The sequence below is a fragment of the Rhincodon typus genome, chromosome 7 (genome assembly GCF_021869965.1).
Source record: "Rhincodon typus isolate 14 chromosome 7, sRhiTyp1.1, whole genome shotgun sequence".
Taxonomy (NCBI): domain Eukaryota; kingdom Metazoa; phylum Chordata; class Chondrichthyes; order Orectolobiformes; family Rhincodontidae; genus Rhincodon; species Rhincodon typus.
Genome location: NC_063338.1, coordinates 46,551,570 through 46,561,577, shown reverse-complemented (window position 1 = coordinate 46,561,577; position 10,008 = coordinate 46,551,570). Strand labels below are relative to the sequence as shown.

The window sequence follows — 10,008 nt, the reverse complement described above, 5'->3', positions numbered from 1 at the left end:
CCCGAAACGTCAGCCTTCCTGCTCCTCTGATGCTGCTTGGCCTGCTGTGTTCATTCAGCTCTATACCTTGTTATCTCTGATTCTCCAGCATTGGCAGTTTGCACTATCTCTGAATCGATGTACATGGTAGGCTTTATGGAATTTGGACTACAGTTTGTGAAAGATGGGTATTGCAATTGGAGGCCTGTTTTTCTTATGTTTTATGCTGTGACATTGAGTAACTGCTGGAATTTGTTGCGAATGAAACTGCTGGACTTGTATGATGTATTGTGGATGAGGCACATTGTACTAATACAGTACTGAATGTTGCTTAGTCTAGGTTTTTGACTCTTCAATTACAAAATATTAGTTGGCCAAAAAAATTTTTATTTCCTCAAGGCACTGGAGAAAAGACATATGCAAAGAAGAATTATGAAAAATATCTGACAGCATTAAAAGGCTCTGGTCTTGTTTCTTCTGAGGAACGCTCTGTGACATCTGTATTGGATCAAATGGCAGGAACAAGTAATGTAACAATTTTGGGTAAGTAAGACCTTTTGATTATGTTTTAAACACAAAAGATAACATAAATTTGTTATATCACGACAACTAAAAATGTATCCTTTATATCCTGTAAGAAATGGCTACACATTTTCATTGGTTAATGTTGCCTTTTGAAGATGTTTCTCCAAAGTGTATGAGTTGTTGGGTGAATTGGCATCAGGTATTGCAGATGACTTGGCCAGTCAGGCTTGAGTGGTGCATCCCTGGACAGATTGATTTTTAAAACAAAAAAAAAAACAATTGTGGGCCAGCCATTCAAAGAAGAGTTTTCTCAAATCAAGAGTTCCCTTATTCACGATTGTAAACACAATAAGCAAATTCAGTGTCTTCATCTTTCTTGCAAAAGAGATTTTGATATTCCATTATCTCAAAGAGGTGTGGCTGAAATATAAACAGACTGCTGTTTTTAAAAAAAAAAAAAAAAATCTCTGCATGTGGCAGCAACTACATTAAGAAAGAAACCAAGTTTAACAGATCAGAAATGCTATTGGTTTCTCTCTACACAGATGCTGCATAACCTGTTGAGTTTATATTCTCAAGTAATGTTAGGTGTTTGATTTTTATTTGTATTTTAATAACATTTTAGAAAAAAACCCAAAAGAACTGTGGATGCTAGAAATTGGAAACAAAAACAAAACTTGCTTGAAAAACTCATCAGTTCTGAGGAAGGGTCACTGGACTCGATGTTAACTGATTTTTGTTTTTCTTTGGAGATGCTGCTAGACCTGCTGAACGTTTACAGCAACTTCTGGTTTTGTTACTGGAAAAACTCATCAGGTCTGGCAGCATTTGTGGACAGAAATCAGAGTTAATGTTTCGGGTCCAGTTCTGAAGAAGGGTGACTGGACCCAAAACATTAACTCTGATTTCTGTCCACAGATGCTGCCAGACCTGCTGAGTTTTTCCAGCATGTATTTTAGAGTTTGGATTTGAGCTGGGGCATGTGGCTTTTGATTTGTATCTTTTGAAGGAGTTTAATACCTTTGTAGGTATTTCTGTACTGATGGTGTTTATTTTAAAGAAACACATATCCTGGAAGCTAATGGGCATTTGTTTACATTGGGAGTACTTTTCAAAGTAAACAAGGTAAATAATTATGCATTAACTTTGCATTTGCAAGGTCAAATGATTTTTATATTGTCTTAGAAACATCCATAGTTTGGGAAAAGATTTTTAGTTTTAGTTTTTGCAGAAGTTTTAGCTGTAGCTGGACATGTGACACAGTTACTCCTAAAACAGGAGGTAGTTTAGAACTGCTAAAAAAAATAGATTACTTCAGTATAAGGAAAAGTTCCAGATCAGAAGTATTTGGTTAAAACTCTGAAGGGGTTATTTGTACCTAAGAATATCTAAACTCAGTCATATGAAGAATCAAGGAAGATACTATTGGATTCTAGTTCATCTCCTTTCTTTATAAGAACTGCTTTTTGTGCTGAACATGAATAAGAATTGTCTGCATTTGTGCATCACTGAGAATCTGTTTAAGGTGCAGTAGTTGGCTGGCTTGTCCTTTAAAAATGGACTGGTTTAAGCAGGATTTTTTTAAAGCGCAAACTGATTTATGATGAAATGCTGATGCAAACCAATTTAAGAGAAGCTATCAGAATGAAATTGGATAAGTATTTGTGCTTGTTCTTGTTTAATTTTGCAGCTGGCCTATTTCTCTTTATGTGTAAACATTAAAGGTTTATGCAGAAAAAATAATTTTCTGTTTCAGTTGTTGGAATTGAGGCATGGACATGGGAAAGATTTTCTAATACCCTTTCTTAATGTTCAGTTGAACAACCAGACAATACCTAATTTTAACGTTATCAAATTTAATATATCATTTCTTCAGTTCTGCATTAAAATGCCAGTCTAGTTATCGGTCCTGAAGTCTTTTAAATGGAACTTATAGTCAGACGTTTCTGATCTAGAGACAAAATTCCTGTTAATTGAGGCAACTTGATCCATAAATACATGACCTGCAATGTAGGACCTGCACTAGCCAGTTCTTTCCTACCTTGTTAGGAAGAATAATTCTGGCTAGCCTGTTTTCACCTTTATAAATAAGCATAAGTGTTATTAATGTACTTTCCAGTTTATTAAAGATTGTTGTCCTCTGAAATGATTAAATAATCATGTTCAGACTATAATGGATTGCAGTCTTTCTCAATTCATCAAACAATGTGTTTTCCTTTCATTTTAAAGGTGCATCAGCAGGAACAGGACAGATGGATTCTTCTGATGAGGTAGTTTCAATCTAAATACTGGAGAATTAATAAAGTTCACTTCACTTGCCAAAGTTTTATCTTTGGAATCTACCTTCAATTTCAGCACAGTGTATCTGATTCTTGTGTGGGAAATTTGGGTAGTTTCAGTATTGTTCTTAGCATGAGGGCCACAAGCTCGGAATTGCCTTCAAATTGGCATACATTAGGAATAAGTTGGTAATCTTCATCCACAAGATAATCTGTTTGAGAAATGAAAGATATTTCACTTTTAGTAAAGCTTGTTATGAACCAATAGTGTGACATTTGTTGGATTTTCATTTTCTTAATGTATAATTTTATGTCCACTATATAGGAATTGTGCCCAAAGAGTTTCTATTTGGCTTCTAATTCACAAAATAATTATAAACAAGGAAATTGATTCTTTCAATCCAAATTAATCATCTTTTTTGAAAAGACAAAATCATTTCTTCAAAAATGAAATGATGGATGCTGGAAATCTGAAATAAAAACTCAAAATGCTGGCAAATTGGATCTAATTAGGTAGCATCTGTGGGAGAAAAAATAGGTTTTGTTTCAAGGTTAGATGAACTTTTATCAGAAATTATTTAGGAATCGCCTGTTGTTGACTTCAACCCAGTAATCAATAATATGGTGGTCTTTTAACTTCCATTAGCCGTCTAATTTCAAGTGACTTGTATGATACACAAATAAGTTTGCATTTCAGTGCGTTCCAATATATTGGCACTTGTTGCATGTGAAGGTGATTATAAAATCTATATCAGTGAGATAATTTAAACTGAAAACACATCTGTGTATAAAGCAAGAAGTCTTACAAGGAGTAGCATAGTACCCTTTATTTATTTATGAAGTTCCAGAGTAACTTACAATGAATGAACTAATTTTGGAGTACAGTGTCCTGTTATGTAGCCAAATTGCACAGAGGAAGATTCTAATTTGTAGCAAATGTTTGACTGCCCACTTAATTTGTTTTTTTAAGTCTTGTTGGTTGATGGAGGGGTACTGTCCAAGATATTGACAGAACTCCCTATTCATTAAGTAATGCCTCCGGATCTTTGTTTTAAATCAAAACTGGGACAGAATATACCAGATAATAAGGGATTTTACTATTTTTATATGCTTGATACAAATGTATTCACTCATTCAAGTTTTACCTCTTTCCTTCATAAGGTAATTTGCAACAACTCTTGGTATTTCAGATATAAATTATAGGCTGGTGAGTTACATTTTCCTCTAACAGACATTCCTTCATTTTTCAGGAGGAGCAAGATGGAAGTCAAGGTGTTGGCAAACGGAAAAGGGTTAAACTTTCTAATAGCACCAAAGGTATGTGTGTTTTTTTAAAGACCTTATTGATGATTGTTAGTGATGTGGAAGTAATGATTCTGAAATCCTTGCTCTTGAGGAAACTGCTCTTCTTTTGAAATTCCCTGTTTATTAATGGGTGAAATGAATGTCCCATATTTCCTCAAGTCCTGGTTATACTTCAGTGCCTCCATCAAGTTACTATTGTTCCCATGTCGGTGTTAAAAGTAGTGACGATATCACAGTCGGATCCACTCTCGCTGAGTTTCTGTCATAACGTCTATATCTATGGTATTACATTTGTACCTCCTCAAATAGTGCTCTGTTTTTGTTGTTCCTGCAAGGTCCTCTTCACTTTTTACGGAAATGTGTGCCTTTATTCTTTCTACAAGTAGAATTCCAATCTACCTGTGGCCATGCATAATTGGTGGATAAGTCAATGTCAGCGATTCTGTATTCAATATTGCTGTCCTTTTTTAGTTAAACCAGTATCAAGCTTGAGGAACAATGCCTCCTCTTTCCCTTACACACCCTGCAATTCTGTGGTTTTGCATTGATCTCAGTATTATTTGAAAATACAAATGAAAAAATACAGATGTTGGACATCTGAAGGACAAACATTAAAATGCTGGAGCCACCGAGCGGATCAAGAAGCATCTGTGGGAAAGAAACTACTTTTTTAAGAATTTGTAAGATTCTTATGACTATACACAAAATGTTAACTAATCTATTTTGCCAGATGATGCTTAAACTCCCAAATATTTTCTTGATTTATATCCCATTTTCAAATATGTTTTAATTTTATACCCAATCTGCAAATTTTCAATATATTAATTGCTCCAGACTATTCTCTTGCTTAGCTATTTACATTACTTGCATTCCATAATTCTCCTGTTGATCACTTTATGGATTTGCCTTATTTTAATATAAAAGTGTTAGCCCTCTGTTCCTAATTTGATCACAGTGCAGATCTGTCTTTTATTTTCAGTTCTGAATAAAGATTTATATTCAAAATGTAAATTTGCCTACTTGCTGCACAGTTTGGCTGACGTACCATGTGTTCTGCTATTTTCTTGTTTGAAGATGGGTAAACTGGGCAAATATTTGAGTGCTCTCCACTAAAGTGATCCAAGTAGTGTACCAATATTTTTGTCATCAAAATAAAAATTGATAACTAAATGTCAGATCATTCCCCAGATGGGTTTTTTTTTACCTAAAAGTTGCTGTAAATATTTATATGCTTGTGAGGACGCTTCTAATTTGCAAAAAAAAGGCGTATTTTGCAGTAATAATGCTGAGGCACTAGATGCTCACCGTTATTGCAAGGTACATCAGCAATTTCTACTATTCACAAGTTTGCAGTTCTGTTGGAAATTATGGAAATTGCTGTTGGAGCTGTTCATTCCTCCTCGGGTATGAATTTATAGTCCACACTGAGACTTGATATTGAAATTAAAATTGAAAGAACGGAGGATGCTGTAAAGCAGGAACAAAAACAAAGTTGCTGGAAAAGCTCAGCAAGGCTGACAGCATCTGTGAAGGAGTTAACGTTTCGGGTCCGGTGACCCTTCATCAAAACACAGACCTTCTGAGGAAGGGTCACTGGACCTGAAACGTTAACTCTGGTTTTTTCCTTCACAGATGCTGCCAGACCTGCTGAGCTTTTCCAGCAGCTTTGTTCTTGGTATTGAAATGATTGCTTTGCTTTGGCACGAATTGCTTTTTTGTAATTGACCACTCCCAGTGCTAAAACTTGCTGAAAAAGTTAGGGTTGGTGTGTTTTAGGAGTAAGAAAATTTAATAGTGTGGTAATACAGTAGAACAGAACAAACTGTCTCTGACCAAGGAAAGAATAGGTTGACAATTATGGTACCTTACGTTGTCAGAAGAAAATTTAAAGTTTCATTTCATTCACAGGATGTAAGTGTGTTTACAAGCTAGCTATTATTGCCCATCCCTACTTACCCTCTGAGGTGTTGGTGAGCTGTCACTTTGAACTACTTTACTCCATGTGGTTCAGATATACTCGGCGCTGTTAAGTGAAGGGTTCCAGGATTTTGATGCAGCCACTGAAAATGAACCGTGATTAAATGTCCAAGTCAGATTGGTGTGAGACTTGGAAAGGAACTTGCTGGTGGTTGTGTTCTCTCATGCCTGCTGTCCTGCCTTTTACAGGTGGTAGATGTTTTGGATTTGGAAGGTGCTGGGAAAAAGAACCTTGGGCAGTTGCTGCAGGACATATTTTAAATGGTCACATATACTTCCTCTATTGTAGAGAAAATGGATGTGTAATGTGTGACACACTAGTTGGCTGCTTTGTATAGGATGCATTAAATGTTTTGTATGTCATTGGAGTTGCGCAAAGTCAGGTAATTGGATGGTATTCCATCACACATTTGGCTAGTTTCTAGTGGATAGTGGATTGGCTTTTATGATGCAAGATTTGAGATGTATGTATATTTTAATATCATTTTACTATTTGGATTTTTGATTTTTAAACTAGTGGCATGAGTTTTGTGTGTGTCTGAAGAAGTTTAGTTTGTAAGCACTTCTGTAGTCATGGTGTTTTTTTTTAAAAAACATCGTATTAAAGAGACTTCCTAGAAATTAATTGAGATTTGAGTGAACAAAGTAAACAGTTTAATGTATAGCTTTCAGACAGAATTCTGGAATTTTTTGTTTGGGCTGGGGAGAAACACCCAACGTTTGGAAAGAAACATTGTGGTTTTAGTTAGGGCGCTCTACAGAAGTCTTTGCTGAGGCTGGAGTGTAAAACAGTTGCTCCTGAGAAGGGTAGACAGTTTTAGGACTGTTAAGAAAGAGGTTACCTCCATCTAAGGAGGTTAGCTGAAACGTTGCAGACCAGAAGTGTTTGGTTAAAACCCTGAAAGGGTTATTTGAAATTGCAAAAGTTTAAGCTTAGTTTGTTGCCTTGCACTTATCTGCCGGTCTTAAGTTGCCAGTGAACTTGATGTGTTAAAGGCCGTCGTACCTTGCTATTTAGAAGTGTCCATGGTTTCAAGAAGCAGTTAGTGTCTGTACTATATTTGGATCTGTTGGTAGTTTTTTTTTAGTGCAGCTACTTCTTTTAACAGATTGAGTGTCAAGTTTTTCACTGAAACTGCCTGGACTAGGGTTTATTTTGCATCAGTAGAATAAGAACATTGTACAAGGATATTGACCATCTGCCTAACTTCTGATAGTTGAGGGTTCCCCCCATCTCTCCATTTCAGTTTGTGGTACTTGGACTCACTCTACAGAGAAAAAGATGAAAAGTGGATCGCTTAAACCAATCAATGGTGGCAGAAGGTGGATTATATTGCCGCATTTACTACATTTTAACTCGTAGAAAATTGCATAACATATGAATTAGGATGAGAAGCAAGTCATTCACTAAAACCATGGCTGATCTGATTGTGGCCTCAACTTTACTTTCCAACCTACCTCTGGTACTATTTGAGACACCTATTAGTCAAGAATCTTGTCTACCTCTGCTTTGAAAAATACTCAGTGACCTTGCCATCACCACTTCCTAGGGAAGAAAGTTCCAAAGAAGCTTGATTCTCCTATACAAAGGAAATTCTCCGCTTCTCTGTCTTAAATGTACTACATCTTATTTGTAAAATGTGTCTTCTATTTCTGGTCTGTCCCATAATGAAAAGCATTCTGTAAACAGCTCCCTGATTTTTTTTTTTTTTTTAAAAAAAAAAAACCCCTTATGATTCAAGAAGATCATCTTTCAATGTTCCAAACTTCAGTGGGTTTAGAGATAACAAGGTGTGGAGCTGGATGAACACAGTGGGCCAAGCAGCATCATAGTTTAGGCCCAGCCTGTCCAGCCTCTCAACCAAAGATGCACGCTGCAGGTATCAGTTCAACAAGCCTTCAGAGACTGCTGGAACGCATTTAGATCCTTTCTTAAAATAATCAGCCCATAACTCCTGTTGTGGTCGCAATAATTTGTAAAGCTGTAACCTCCATTCCCTCTGTAGTGAACAACAACCGTTCTTAATCACTTGCATGCTAACTTTGTGGTTCGTGTATCTGGAAACCCAGATCACTCTATACTTTTAAAGTTCTGCAGTTTTTCTCCATTTAAATAATTTACTGCTTTTCTATTGCTTCTTCCAAAGTGGGTGAGTCACATTTTCCCACATTATATTCCACCTGTCAGATCTTGTACCACTCACTCAACCTATTTATATCCCTTTGCAATGTGCTTTCTGACTAATCTTTGTGTCATCAGCAAATTTAGGAACCATACATTCGACCCCTTCATTCAAGTCATTGATGTAAATTGTTGAAGACCAAGCATTGAACTCTGTGGCACTCCACTCTACACATCCCACTGACCCAAGAGTGACTCGTTTATATCTACTCACAGTTTGCGATCCCACATTCGATACATGTTAATAAGGCATTTCCTATGCGGTGTGGTAGCCTTTGAGGTGGTAACTTGTCACATGCCTTCTGGATATCAAAGTACAGCAAGTAGTGCCATTGAAGTTTCATTTTATTCATTGTTTATTACTTTCTCAACTCCAGTAAATTAATTAAACAACATTTTTTCCTTCCACAAAACCAAGTTGACTTGGCTTGAATGCATTGAGATCTTCCAAATGGCCACCTATAAATTACTTTTAATAATAGATTTCTGCATTTTCTGTAGGTCATATGTTGAGCTAAGTGACCTGTAGTTTTATGCTTTTTTTTTTTGTCTCTCTGCCTTCATTGGAGGAATCACATTGACTGTTTTCCAATCTGATGGGAGCGTCCCAGAATCTAGGGAGTTTTGGAAAATTAGAGTCAATGCATCTACTATCAGCAGCCACTTCTTTTTTTTTTGAGACACTGGGATGAAGTCAGAATCTTGAGGATGTGCCAGCTTTTACTTCTATTTCCTGGTGATTGTAATTGTTGTACATTCCTCCCTCCTTTTTTCGCCTCTTGATTCACAATGAAGGTAGATGCAAAATATCTGTTTAATTCATCCATTATTTTCTGTTATTTAATTCCCCAGAATACTGTCCAGAGGTCCAGCGTTCACTTTACTTGCGCTTTTAATTCTTAAATACCAGTAAAAACGCTATTATCCATTGTATACTTCCAGTTAGCTTCCTTTTGTACTGTAAGTTCTCCTTCCCTTATTTTTGTCATTCATTACTGTACTGTTCTTTTTATATTGGGGGTGTCCTTCCCCTGACTCGTGCTCGCGCTTGCACCCTCGCTCTCTCTCTCGTACTAGTAATCTGCAAACCAATTTTAGCCTGAATTTGGCGTGGAAGTGACTCAGTGACTTGGCCTCGACAGCCTTCTATGGAACTCATTTGCTGCAGAAGGCTGTGGAACCAAGTCATTGAGTGTATTTAAGATAGAGAGAGGTTCTTGAAGGATAAAGGGTTCAAGGGTTACAGGGAGAAGGCAGGAAAATGGTATTGTGGAACATATCAGCCATGATCAAATGGTAGAGCAGACTTGATGGGCTGAATTCTGCCCTTTTTATCTTCTGGTCTTATTTAGGTCAGCAGTCTTTGATCAGCCAGATATAGAAATCATCTTTTCATATTGCATTTCAGATTCATCCATTATGGATATTTTGAAACATAAATGCTTTCTAGAAGAGCTATTGTTTTGGACTGTCAAATATGAGTTTCCACAGAAAATGGTAACCTTTCTACTAAACATGCTGCCTGATCAGAACTATAAGGTATGTATGCATGCACAAGGGTCACTGGTGAATCTTTCTTTTTTTTTTTTTGTTTTCAAATACTTTTTGATTTAAGTCAACAATAATTCATTTTAATACCTTTCCATACTGTAACATTTTAAGTCTTGTGGTTTTGAAATAATAATTGCTAACAATACAATGTAAACCACATTCATTTTAGATGTGAGATAACAAGGTGTAGAACTGGATGAACACAGCAGG

The 10,008-nt window shown here is 36.3% G+C and overlaps 1 protein-coding gene across 1 annotated transcript in view; it reads right to left on the bottom strand.

Moving 5' to 3' along the window:
- Positions 1–10,008, bottom strand: part of ubr3 (ubiquitin protein ligase E3 component n-recognin 3) — a 331,038-nt gene that overhangs the window by 227,324 nt on the left and 93,706 nt on the right. The gene's annotated exons all lie outside the window — the stretch shown is intronic.